The sequence below is a fragment of the Felis catus genome, chromosome A1, assembly GCF_018350175.1.
Source record: "Felis catus isolate Fca126 chromosome A1, F.catus_Fca126_mat1.0, whole genome shotgun sequence".
Classification (NCBI taxonomy): Eukaryota; Metazoa; Chordata; class Mammalia; order Carnivora; family Felidae; genus Felis; species Felis catus.
In genome coordinates, this window is record NC_058368.1 from 191,698,373 (window position 1) to 191,711,507 (window position 13,135).

General features: G+C 43.8%; 1 long non-coding RNA gene across 1 annotated transcript; it reads left to right on the forward strand.

Moving 5' to 3' along the window:
* The first annotated feature begins 2,751 nt into the window (after positions 1-2,751).
* Positions 2,752-4,039, forward strand: LOC123385190. The gene is made up of 2 exons (XR_006597405.1): positions 2,752-3,610; positions 3,732-4,039. It is a non-coding gene; the product is annotated as an uncharacterized LOC123385190 (long non-coding RNA).
* The last annotated feature ends 9,096 nt before the right edge of the window (positions 4,040-13,135 follow it).

A 13,135-nucleotide genomic window follows, 5' to 3' on the forward strand; every position in this document is an offset into this window, starting at 1 on the left:
TGGTGAGAATCCACTTCCTCTTGAATGGCCATTATGCCCCTTCCTCATGAAGGGGCAAGGGAGGGATGGCTGGGTAGCTCAGGAGGTAAAGTGACTGACTCTTGGTTTTGGCTCAGATCATGATCTCACAGTTTGTGGGTTCAAGCCCCACATCAGGATCGGCATTGGGGGAGCAGGGCCTGCTTGGGATTCGTTCTCTTTCCTTCTCTCTCTGCCCCTCCCCTGCTCACATACTCTCTCTCTTTCAAAATAAATACATAAATAAAATTATTAAAAAAAAAAAAAGAAGAAGAAGGGGCAAAGGAGATCTCCATGGTCTCTATTATAAGGGCACTAACCCCTCTCATGAGAGCTGTGCCCTCACGATTTCATAACCTTCTCCAAAGCCCCACAGCCTAACGCCATCACTTTGAGGGTTAGGAATCAACATACGAATTTAGAGAGAGAGACATAAACATTCTGACCACTGCACTGCCTTCCCAACACACACCACGTGTTCTTGCCTCAGGACCTTTGCACACATTTCCTGGACTTTTAACACTCTTCCCCAGATGTTCACTAGGCTGCATACTTCCCATCATGCAGCCCCAGGTTGGTTCCCACGTCCTTGGAGGCCTCCTAGAGCACTCTCAGCTGACAGTTGTGCCCAAACTCCAGTCTCTGTGTGACGTCTCTCACCTCAGGGTCCTCTTGCCACTTTCTGTGATCCACATCAGTGGTGCTCAGCCTGGGTCAATATCGCCACCTGAGGCAGTGTTTGAACATGTGTGGGGAGAGTTTTGATTGACCTACTAATAGAAGACCACCACTGGCATTTAGTGGATGGAGCTAAAGAATGCTAACTGTCCAGCAAAGCCTGAATGATTCTGAACCACAAAAACCACCCAAAGTGCCAGTGGCGCCCCTGTTGGGAAACACCAACGTGCTATCTTATCTGTTGCTCTCGGATGAAATGTAAGCTCCTGTATCAGTCTGCTATTGCTCTGTAACAGAGGACCACAACCTTGATGGCTTAACACAACACAAATGTATGTATTCTTTTACAGTTCTGGAAGCCAGAAGTCTAAAATCGGGCTGTCCCGAGGGCTGCGTTCCTTCTGTAGACTTCAAGGAAGAATTCATTTTCTTGCCTTCTTCTAGAAGTCACCTGCATTCCTTGACTCACGGCCACATTCTCAGATCATTTCCCTCTCTTGCTTTCTTTGTCCTGTCTCCCACAAATGGTTCTTATCTCCTGCCTCCCTCTGCAAAGGATCCTTGTGACTACATTAAGCCCAGTGGATAATAAGGATGCTCTCTTTGGCCGAGGACCCTTAACTTAATCACATCTGCAAAATCCCCTTTGCTCTATATGGTAACATTTGAACATTCCAAGAATTAGGACACATCCCCGGAGGCCCGTTATGCATCCTACCACATTTCCCAATGAGCAGACCTTATCTGTGTTGTTCAGTGTTCCTGGCCCAGAGCCTAACACAGACCCTGGCACATAGTATGGACATACTCAGAAAATAATTGCTGTGGGATGAATGAATGTCAAGTCTGCTGTTCACTGCAGCCCCGTCAACATGCCTGTGGGTGGGGTCTTTGTGAATACTGCCATATGAAATACAGCTGCAGTTTAGAACAGTTTTGTTGGCTCTCATGGAATATGGATTTATTCATGCTGAAAACTCCTTTACAAGCTGAGTCCTTACTCAGAATCAGTATTGTGACTTTGTCAGCATCTGCCCCAACCCTGAACTTTCAGAGTAAATCTTCCCACGAGACATCTTCAGTCATAAATCTTTCCACTGGTGGTTTTCACAAGGAATTGGGTGTAAATGAGGAAAGGGAGTTAATCCTAAAAGCTCACTGTTACCAGCTAACTGATGCCTTATTTTAAAACAATGTAACGAATATCAGTGTTTGAGGCTGTTGGTGTTATAGAGGCTTCCCCTTGGAGATTGGATCTGGAGGAATATATAATATGATGCAAATTACTCAGAAAGGCTAGCATGGAACCCAAACTGAAAACCAAAACATTTGCAAGTTTTGCCCTTTGGAAAATGTTTTCTCGGCTCAAACAAAGATCGGTATGACATGCCATAAATTTCCTCAGGCCAGGCTGACACACACAATTTACAAACCCACACTTTTACATTTATAGGGCCTTGATGCCTGCCTCCTATGTCCTTTGTGTTCAAGCATTGCTCCACCATACAGATGAGAATCAGAAGCTCAGAGACTGAGAAGAACAAGACAAAGGAGGCAGTGCCAGCATTAGAAGTTAGGTCCCCTGGCTTTCCAGCCAAGGATCTTCCTGTTCACTGCACACACACCCCATGCTCTTCCCAGGACAGGATTCTCTGAGCCCACCAGAAAGCCAGAGGTGGACTCTTCACTAACGGGGAGGTTGCTCAACTGGAGACCTCAACTGTGGGGGGAGTTTCTGTGCTCAAGATTCTTAGACCCAACATAGAAAGGGGTCCCAGGCCCTTCCTCTATCAGTGTAACCTGTGTGGGCCAGGGGTGCCTTCCCGGTTAGTATAAAGAATTTGGAAGTGGGAGGAAGAGTGCGACGTGGAGAGGGACAGGAGACCCGAAGTGAATCACTGTCTTTATCAACTACTACATGTATCAAAGGGAAATGCCTGTGTGTAGAGCAGATTACATTTGCTGCGAACTTCAGGCAGGGCTTCTGACAAGCCGAGGAAGGAATTTCTCTCTCTCTCTCTCTTTTTTTTTTTTTTATGGAAATTCAATCTAGTTTGATGCCGGGAAACATGGATCCATCTGAAATGGTAAGTGACAGGCACAGCAATGTGTCGGGTATCTGCTCAGGCAGGCAGTGGAGCTGCACCCCCGCCTACTTCCACGCGTGTACTGGACGGCCAGCCCTCTTGCTGTCACCATGGAAGCAGTGGGAAATCGTTACAGCTTTCAAAGACACTTCAGGGTAGGAGCTGGGAAATAGCCTCTTCAAATTGTGTGTTGTAGACCCTTCACAGTCAATTCAGACCAGCACCCTCAGCTGATGGACTGCCGGCCCCGGGCAGAAAGCCCTGGAGGTGGGAGGGTTCTCTCATACTTGCGGCCTCGGAAATGCATGCTCTACTCTTCTGCAAGGCAGCTGGAGCCCGGAGGAGAAAGCGTGTGTAAGAATCGGAGTGTCCAGCTTTGTATCTTGACTATAACCTTCCCATGGCTCTCAACCCTGGAAAAGACGTTTCCTCTCTCCAGAGGGCATTTCCTTGTCTATCACAGCAGGGGTGTCATGGGCTGTGGTAGCTATTGTTGTGTGGTCTTCCCAGAATGTACGCTTATCTCCTTTGTTTTGGGTACTCTCCCTTTTGTTTTGGGGAAACTCTCTTCTCCACACACTCACCCTTGACTTGAGGGCGCACCCGAGACAAGGGCCGGGTCACGCATGGTGGCCCACCCCCCGGCCAGTGAGGATTTCAGGAAATCTGACTCCAGCAGAGCCAATAAGACTGTCTGGGTTCTAAATTTGCTCTGTCACTTGTAAGCTGTGTCAACTTGGATAGCGTCCTTAACGCCGCCAGATCTCCACTTTCTCAGCAGAGATGATAACAGCAATTCTCAAGGAATTGTGTAACTTCACGGAAGGGTAAGTACAAAGCCAGGAGCACAAAGCAAGTACCCAGTGAAAGTTGGCTATGCTACTTACTATTATGATTTCCTGGTATTATTAAGCGAATACTGAGAGGGAACTCTTCTACCTTCCGCAGCTACAAAATTGGCGATGTGAAGTTGAAGACGCCAGGACCATCCTGCCTGGCAGCAGAAAAAAGCCAGCCACAAGAGGAGAGAACACAGATAGACAAAGAAAAACAAAACCGTGTGACGGTAAAAGAGACAGAGTCCTGGTAATTCTATAGGAATGACTTGATGCAACCAGACCTGAATCTCAGCCTCTGGAAAGGCCAGTTACATGGGTTGATGAACGCTTCTCTCGTTCTAAAGGCAGTTTGAATTGGGTTTTTTTCGACTTTCAAATCAACACAAGGGGATCTGATTAAATAATTTCTATGGGTTTTCCCATTTCTGACATTTATTTGACTGCATCAATTCATGTTACTTATTCATCATACATTTGAGGCTATCTGAAGTGTAAAGGGTCTTTTCCTGACAAAGAAGACAGTATTGAGATGTCCCCATTACAACAAAATTGCCCATAGATGCCCAGAATACAGAAAGTTGAGAGAACTGACTTGGATCAGTGAGGGAAAAATTTAAGAAGGCCAATGTGAAGAAGTACATTTCAGTTGAACCTGAAGCTTGAATAGGATTTAACATAAGGACAAATAGTAAGAATACACCCTTTTTGGTGATCAGGAAATACAAATGAAGATCATAGTAAGATACAAATTTTATACTACTGCAATTGCACCAAAGATTCTATGTATTGTTGAACTTGTTAATTTGTGTCAATGGAGAGTGGGACCAGGGATCGTTCATACATTGCTATGGAGTATGAATTAATGGAGTAACTTTGGATAACTGCCATTATAGCATAAAGTCAGCATTCACATACCTACGACTCAGCACAATTCCCCTCCTAGGATATATACCAAAGAGAAAGTTTTGCACAACAGGAAACCCATTTGAGAACGCTCACAGTGGCCCTAACCGTGTAACAACAAAATCTTAGAAGTAGCCCAAATGCCCACTGACAGGAGAATAAATACATTCATTGTGTCCTAAATACCACAGGTAGGCACAGAAGGCATTTCAGCACAAGAGAGACGTGATCATATTTAGATTGTAAAGGGTCACCTTGGCTTCAGAATAAAGAATGGACTGGGGGATAGGAAGGCAGTAGGAATGGGAGCAGAGAAAGGAGGTAAGAAGTTCTTGCACTTCACCAGATAAGGGAGATCTTGGTACCTAAGAGCACTCATTCAACAGAACATGGCAGCCAAAGTGAGTGCAGTATAGGTATTTACACCCAAATGGGTGAATCTTAACAATATAGGGTTGGGGCACCTGGGTGGCTCAGTTGATTAAGCATCTGACTTCAGCTCAGGTCATAATCTTGTGGTTCATGAGTTTGAGCCCCTCATCGGGCTCTGGGTTGACAGCTCAGAGCCTGGAGCCTGCTTCAGATTCTGTGTCTCCCTCTCTCTCTGCACCTCACCTGCTCGCACTCTGTCTCTCTCTCAAAAATGAATAAACACTTATATATATATATATATACATATATATATGTATATATATATGTATATATATATACATATATATATATATATATATAGTGTTGAATGAAAAAAGTAAAAAAAAAAGAAAAATTACAAATTATATACATCATGATAGCACTTTCAGAAAGAAAATAAACTATAATTTAAAAATGTACATTTTAAGAATACACCAGTATGACAGAAAGAAAGGAAGAAGAAGAAATGGAAGGAAGAAGAGAGAGAGAGAGAGAGAGGGAGAGAGGAAAGATCAACTCAAGATTCTGATGGTTTCCTTTGGATGGAGGGAAAGAGATTAGGACAGTGGGGAATCTCATGAGTAAATATAAGTTATTGTAGGTATTCTAATTTCCTAACTAGTACCAATGTAAAGAGTGTTTTGTGAGCTGAGGATTATGATTATTCTAATTCTGTGCACCTGAGTTTTGAAGAGAAAAAATGTAAGGAAGAGCATGAGAGACAGAAGAAAAGGCATTTTTGAAAGCCTTTTCCCCCCATCTCTCCCCTCCCTCTACCACTGCCCATGGGTGAAAGCTGTGTGTGCATGTATGCGTATGTGTACCCACACTTGTGCATTTTTTGGTAAGGAATGGAGGTAAGTCAGAAGAGTAGTGTGGGGTCAGAGAAGTCACAAGGTACATATCAGGGCATTTTAGGCCATAAGGACTTGAGCTTTTGTCCTAAATACCACAGGTAGGCACAGAAGGCATTTCAGCACAAGAGAGACATGATCATTATTTAGATTGTGAAGGGTCACCTTGGCTTCAGAATAAAGAATGGATTGGGGGACAGGAAGGCAGTTGGAATGGGAGCAGAGAAAGGAGGTAAGAAGTTCTCGCACTTCACCAGGTAAGGGAGATCTTGGTACCTAAGAGTAGTGATGGAGAAGGGTGGATGAATCTAAGAGAATGTTTGGAAACAGAAACTATATCTTTCTAAATTTTCCATTTTTCTCTTCTAAGAAACAAAAAGAACCAAAGGCATTCATCTATAATTTTCTATTCATGATGTCAAATGATCAATTTACACATTCACCATTAGATAGTCGAATAGAGTCGTTCAATGAGGGGCAGCTGCATTTTATCCAGAAGCTCTCACAAAATAAGTGGCCTTTGAAAACCTAGGCTAGCAATGCCCACAGTAGCCACCCACCATGCTCCAGCAGAAATTGGGGGAAAATCCAATCCACGTATTCATAGAAAGGAAAAAGAATGGCTCCCCCACAACCCTCCCCCCAAGTTTATGACTTAGAAATCTAGGCCATAGGAATTGAAAACAAAAATCCAAAAACAATCAGAAATTTTGACCATCATGTACCATGTAGGAAGGCAAGCCTCATCATTCCTACTTTCAACCAGAATGCCTGGAACGCCTAACAATTTTAATTTTCTATTCAGGTTTTTGTGACAATTAAATCAGACCTTGATGAATTTGGAGGAAAAAACCCAGCAAAGTGATTATGAGTACTAATTAGGAAGCAAAATAGTGGCTTTGATGAATCTGTGCTTGGTTTGTCCCTTAATTAATTGACTGGCTGCTGTTATACTTGGTGGTTGATTGCTTGAAAGGGTCCACTAAAATCCAGTATAGTCAGGGTCCTTTATTCTGAAGAACCTTCTAAGGATGAAGAGTGAGTGAGAAATGGGGATGTGGAAGGCATTCATTCTCATTCATTCATTCACTCCATTCATTCATTCATTTTATTGTTGAATGCAGAGGGATTTTTTTGAGCAAGGTTCTGAGCATATGTCTTCATCCAGGTACAAGGTAGCCTGCATAACTCTGGGGAAATTTGCTTTAGGAGTAATGAACAACTTGTTCACTGTGCTAGATGAAAAGGGGCCCCTGGTAGTCCTCATGGCCTGCTTTAAACACTTACTTTGCCCACATATTTACCCATGACTATGGCATTACCATGTGAAATGCCACAGCTAGGTTGGAACGGCCTCCCTGTTTTTGTGTCTATGGGGGTGGCTCTGGCTGTCCATCTAAAACATTTCCAGGGTAAGTCTCAGATAGGATGCAGGGTGGTATTTCCCCGGTTCAATCCCTCTAATTTTTTGGTAACCTTAACTCCTTTCCTCCTGCAAGATCTTGTGGCATTGATCTAGAGAGCAGATGGCAGCAGTCAAGCTCAAGTTTTTTTCCCTGCTGCTTAAAAACCACACCCTCCTTCTTGGTACTCACAAAGCAAGTGTATAGCATGTTGAGACTTCTCAACGAATAATTTTCTAGAGATCATTCTGAAGAAATTGTAAATCTGACTCAAACCAAGAAACTGTTGGGAGTCACTCGTGGCAGGGATCCTACAACAAGTCAGCTCACCATGAGAGCTCCAGCCTCCAAATTCTATTTTGATACGTGCATCCCGTGCCCAAATATGACAGCCACCCTTGACTCTGCAGCAGGCGGTAAGAGCAAAGGAGAGGCTGACTGTCCATAGCCATGCTGTGCCCATTCCTACTGATGCAGAGGAAATTCCTATTTTACTAATTATAATTGTATGTAAGAGCAATGAATATCTACATGGTTAAGTGATGATGCAATGATGAATATTACTTTTATTTTTCCAACAAACCCACACTGGTTGGGGTAAGAGTGGATAGGGGTGCCTGGGTGGCTCAGTGAGTTAAGCATATGCCTCTTGGTTTCAGCTCAGGTTATGATCTCATGGTTCGTGAGTTCAAGCTGCGCATTGGACTCTGTGCTGACAGCGTGGAGCCTGCTTGGGATTCTGTCTCCCTCTCTCTTTGCTCCTCCCCACTTGCACTGTCTCTGTCTCTCAAAATAAATAAATAAAACTAAAAAAAAAAAAAGATTGGCTAGAAACCTAGACAATTACAGGACAAAACCTCTGAGTTCTTAGGTTCTATGAATGCAATGTTATGCAAAGTCTACAACTGCTGTGACTTTCAGAACAGAAAAGAATCACCAGCAGCCTATTCGGAGGCAGAGTGCAGGAACCTGCAGGCAACCTCCTTGTCCTGTCTACAAATGTCCTACACTCGTATCAGAGATCCAATAGCTTCTTCAGCAGGAATGGGCTTGCTAGATGGGACAAGACCCGTGTTTGCTAAAGGACACAGTTGTTCCCTATGAAAACATGTGTCCTATGTGATATCGGGGGAGTCACACCTAAGAGGAAAAAGACAAGAAATGTTTTTCTGTGTTTTCTTTGAATCGCCTCCTTGCTGACATTGCCTCAGCTCGCACAGAAATGGAGCGGGCACTGCTGCGGGAGGTCCTACCCGATCTGCTTCTCCAGGCTCCTGCTTTTCATCAGCACCTTGTGCAATGTCACTATGACCCTGACAAGCGGGGAGGAAGAGTGGCGAACGTTTGATAATCCGGCTTGCTTTAAAACCATTTCTAGGTGGAAATCTGAGCTGTTGGGGGTTGTCAGATACCCAGCTCTGTCTGAAGAACCCCCCTTACCATTTGACACAACTCCAGTATCATTTTCTCAGACATCATATTTCCTTCCTTTGAAGATTCACACCTCACTCCTTTGCACAGTCCTATCAAATGAGGTTTTACTCTATGTTCCAACATTTTGCATTCTTGCCTTATTTCTCTCTACTATAATATAAACACCCAGAGGGCAGCATCTATCTTTTATTAATCTAAAGATCCAAATCTGGTTTCAGGCATCCAATGGGAGTTTAATAGAGAGAACACAGACTTTACTCTTAGACCCACACAAATTAGAACTCAAGCTTCCGGATGTACTAGCAGCTCTAGGACCTGGGAGAAGGCGCTTGTCTGCCTGGAGCCTCAGTTTCCTTAGCTGAAAGATGGCGATAATGGCAGCATGTGTTATAGGGCTTTGGGCAGAATTAAATAAAATGATGTACAAAGTATCTAGCAGAGTCTCTGGCATAAGACAAGTGCTCAGTAAGTGGGAGTTATTAAACTTATTGTGAAATGAAGCCCGATCTATTCCCTGTCTCTCTTTGTAACTGGAAGCTCCTTCCAGTTAAAGGTAAGATTTTTTCCCATTTCCATAGTACCTAACATTGAGCTTGGCCCACAGTAAATGCTCAGTGTCTCTCAAAAGTGTGCATTCCAGATGTCTGACTTGCAAACTTATGTCCTATTGTTGCTTGTACAACTGGAGGATCTTTGATTCCACTGCTAACAGAAATGAGAAAGCTAATTGTCTGGGTAGCAGAGGTTGGTGGGGGGGTGGTCTGCAGGCCTCTGGTTTAAGAACTAGAGACTGCTTCCCATCATTCATTAGCATGAGGTTACTGCTTCCGTTTTCTATTTTCCGCATCTCCCTCACCCCTTTTTGTTCTTAAAAAACAGAGTAGAAGTGAAATAGGAAGAAAAAAAAACAAGTATTATATTGAAATGCTAATCTCATTTTATTAAATGAATTGTGGAGGCTGAGATAGTTATCTGTATCCTCAAAGAATAATTTCTTTAAATACCTTGAGCTCAATATTCCCTTCTGGACAACTTTTTATCTTTCTTCTTAAAAAAAAAAAGCATTAAATTATGTTAAAGAGCCCCAATTAAGCCTGGCTTTCAGAGCATCCAAGCTTAGGGGGATATACTCGGTGGTGAGGGTGAAGTACAAATGTACCCTGAAATCTCCCTTAAAAACAGTTCTGCCCTGCCTTCTCTGGCTGGCTCACATCGCCTGAAGCAACTCCCTGAAGCTGAGCAGTGCTTATTTCAGGAAACAGCAAATAAACACACCGTTTCAGGTCAAGTCCATTACAAAGTTGGTCAGGGTACCTGCAAGCTTCTCTCAGAGGCTTTGGCCCCAAAGCTTCCATATTTATTGGGAGCAAACCTCTATCTAAAAGAGCATCCATTTTCATTCTCCAGGGAGGACAGCCACTGATCCAAGTGACATCCCTTCTAATGAGGTTGGGGTTGAGTTCCTGAAGGTGTTCAAGGCCAGGTCTGTGCCTATGGGTTTGTACTTGAACTTGGGGAAGTCAGATTCAAAGTTATTTTTAATTACAGTTTTTTTTTTAAAGACACTTTAACCTAGAATGAAAGGGTTGGGAGCATGGAAGAAAAGAGGCTCTCCCAGAAGAGAGGGAAACGAGGGAGGGAATTAAAACAAAGCAGGTGATCTCACAAGAGCCGGAGGAGGCCAGGACAGATAGGAGGGAAGCTGCCGTGTTCCCAAAGGCACAGAATTTTATCCTAGAATATCAAGGTCTCTAGAAAATGTTGGGAGGGCAGAAGAGGAAAAAGGAGAGGTGGGAGGAACTATTAAGACAACACAAATAATTAACTGTATTCAGAAAGGTTCTAGTCCTTTGGCACCAGAGGAGAGAGTAAGAAGCCAAGCCATTCTCTCTGGATGTGTGTATATCAGAGAGGGCTCTGAGTTGCCAGAAACTAAGTCTGGTTCATTGAAGCAGAAAATTATTCATTAGAAGGAAGTTGGGTGGCTCCTGATCACCAGGAAGGCTGGACAATGGACTCAGCAGCTAACTGGTCAGAAACAGCACCTAAATTCACACAGCAGATCTGTTAATACCACACTTGCTGTCACGATCAGGCCAGTCACTGGCGAGGGAGTCCAGTGTTAGCAAGTGCTCTCCCTGAGAACACAACCTTGTTACAACCAGCCCCATTGCCAGCCGAGGGGCCTCCGGCCACTAGCTCCCATTCAAATTCCGGGTGAGCACATGTTTGAGCGTAGCTCATGTGCCTGTGCCCTAGCTGTGCCCTAGCTGACTTTCTGGCATCTTCAGCCTCTCCAGTCTGGGCTGAGCCCTGTGTTTAGCAAATTCCTCAAACAGAGGGAGAAAGTTCTGAGAGGAAAGCAAAAGTATGACAGAAATTTACTACATGATGGAAACTTCTTGGGGTTTCGAAAAAATTAAGAACAATAGGAGGCCACGGTACTGAGAAATAGCCACCAGGCGCTATAACCACCACTGGACATGTCGGTGATAAGCACAGGTTCTGAAGGCAGAGAAACTTAGGTGCACTCCTGGTTTTAGGACCTCTTGCCTCTCTGATCCACTTCAAGCCTCTGTTTCCTCATCTGCAAAAGGGGGCTAGCAACGATTTGGAACATTGATGCCATGGCATCTGCTGTGACATCTGTTGTCTTTGCCTGCCTAGAGCTTCTTCCCAATCCTGTTGTGCCAATAGGGTCCCTCTTTCACTATGGAGAACTTGTGCAGTGGAATCCACTGTAAATCAACGTGCCCTCATTCATGTAAGTGGATACTACAATATGCTTTTACTCACAATACTTCTGGCACCAAATGTGTGGGTTTTCCATATCAAACAATTCTCCAGTTTGGGCAGTAACTAGACAGAGTTAGCACAGACCCTACAGGTTAAAGGCGCAGGCCCACCAAACTGTTCCTACTTCAGACACCAATCGCAAGCAGTGAGTTCTCAGGTTACCCACACTTTCGTCTGACTTGACTCCAGACTGGGGGGATCCCATGACCCCTGCCTCAGGTTTGATAATTTGCTGTAAGAGCTCAGGAAACTCAGAGAATACTTTACCTACCATTATCATTTATTATAAAGGAAATTATAAAGATATAAATGAACAGCCAGATGAGAACATAAGAGGTACATAGAGTGAGGCCTAGAAGGATCCTGAACATGAGAGCTTCTGTGCCCATGAAGTTTGAACCACACCACCTGACTGGGATGTGGATGCACTCACCATTCAGAAGTTCTCTGAACCCCTTTGTCTAGGGTTTTAACGCAAGTTCCATCACATAGGCATAATTGATTATATCACCGGCTACTCAATCCCTAGCGTTTCTCCTAACCCTGGAGGTCTGAGTTGGGGCTGAAAGATCCAACCTTCTAATCGCATGATTCATTCCCTCTGGCAACTAGCCCCATCCTGAAGCTATCTGAGGGCTTCTAGCCACCAGTTATCTCATTAACATAAGCCCAGGTATGGTTGAAAGAGATTTATTATGAATAAGAAGACCTTCCTCTCACACCTATGACTCAGGAAATTCCAAGGGGCTCTGTGTCAGGAACCAGGGATGAAGATCAAATATATATATATTTTTAATATACTGTAATAGCACAGCGGCAGACTCAGGTCTGACCAATCATTGTACACCATGTCTCTGCTCTCAGCAATTGGCTCAGGGATGAGCATGGGACTCAAATTGGGCCAATCAGAATTCTCCGTGGAACCTTTCTCCTGAAGATGCCTCTAGAGGCAATTTCTTTCCCCTGGGCCTGCAACGTCAGTACGCGGTGAGTATGAATCTGCAGAAGTCCATCTTTTCTACCTCAGAAAGAAAGTCGGCCTGAGGTATAGAAAAAAGACAGAGTCCTAATGACATTGTCTGGGCCCTCCGTCCAGCTGGACACAAACTCAGCTCCAGGAGAGTCTTAGTTATGAGAGTCAATACATTTCCTTTTATGCTTACGCTAGCTTGTATTGAATGTCTGCCACTCAAAACCAAAAGACTCCTGAAGAATCCGGTTGTTGAAAAGATTACATGAGATAATGCTAGAAGTAATAAGCTCAGTAGGGTGTCTGGTGAATATTTTGTTTCTGACCTTACTTGACATCGGTGCAGGCATTAAACTTGACTCCATTGAAAACTGGTGTCATTGTCAATTGCATTATTAAGACTGGCTATATCTGCATTACTTATCTCTCTATAGGATAAATGCATTTAAATTTTGGTAATAACGTCCCCTCACTCCTGAGTGTATTTTATTTTGCCCTCATTCTACCTGAACCCTACACCTTTCACAGCTCAAATGTTGCTATGTACAGAAAGTCCTCCGGAACTCTTCGAGACTTCCTCAGTTTCCCCTCTCTCTATGCAAACCACAGCACAGAACGTTTCAAGTGACTTCTTATTTGCTTTCCTAGATTCCCTCATCCTGTTAGCTGTGTCATATTTGTCCCATGTTCCAAACTGCATTGTCATCTCACTGAGAAACAAATCTTGTGCTTTTAAATTTAA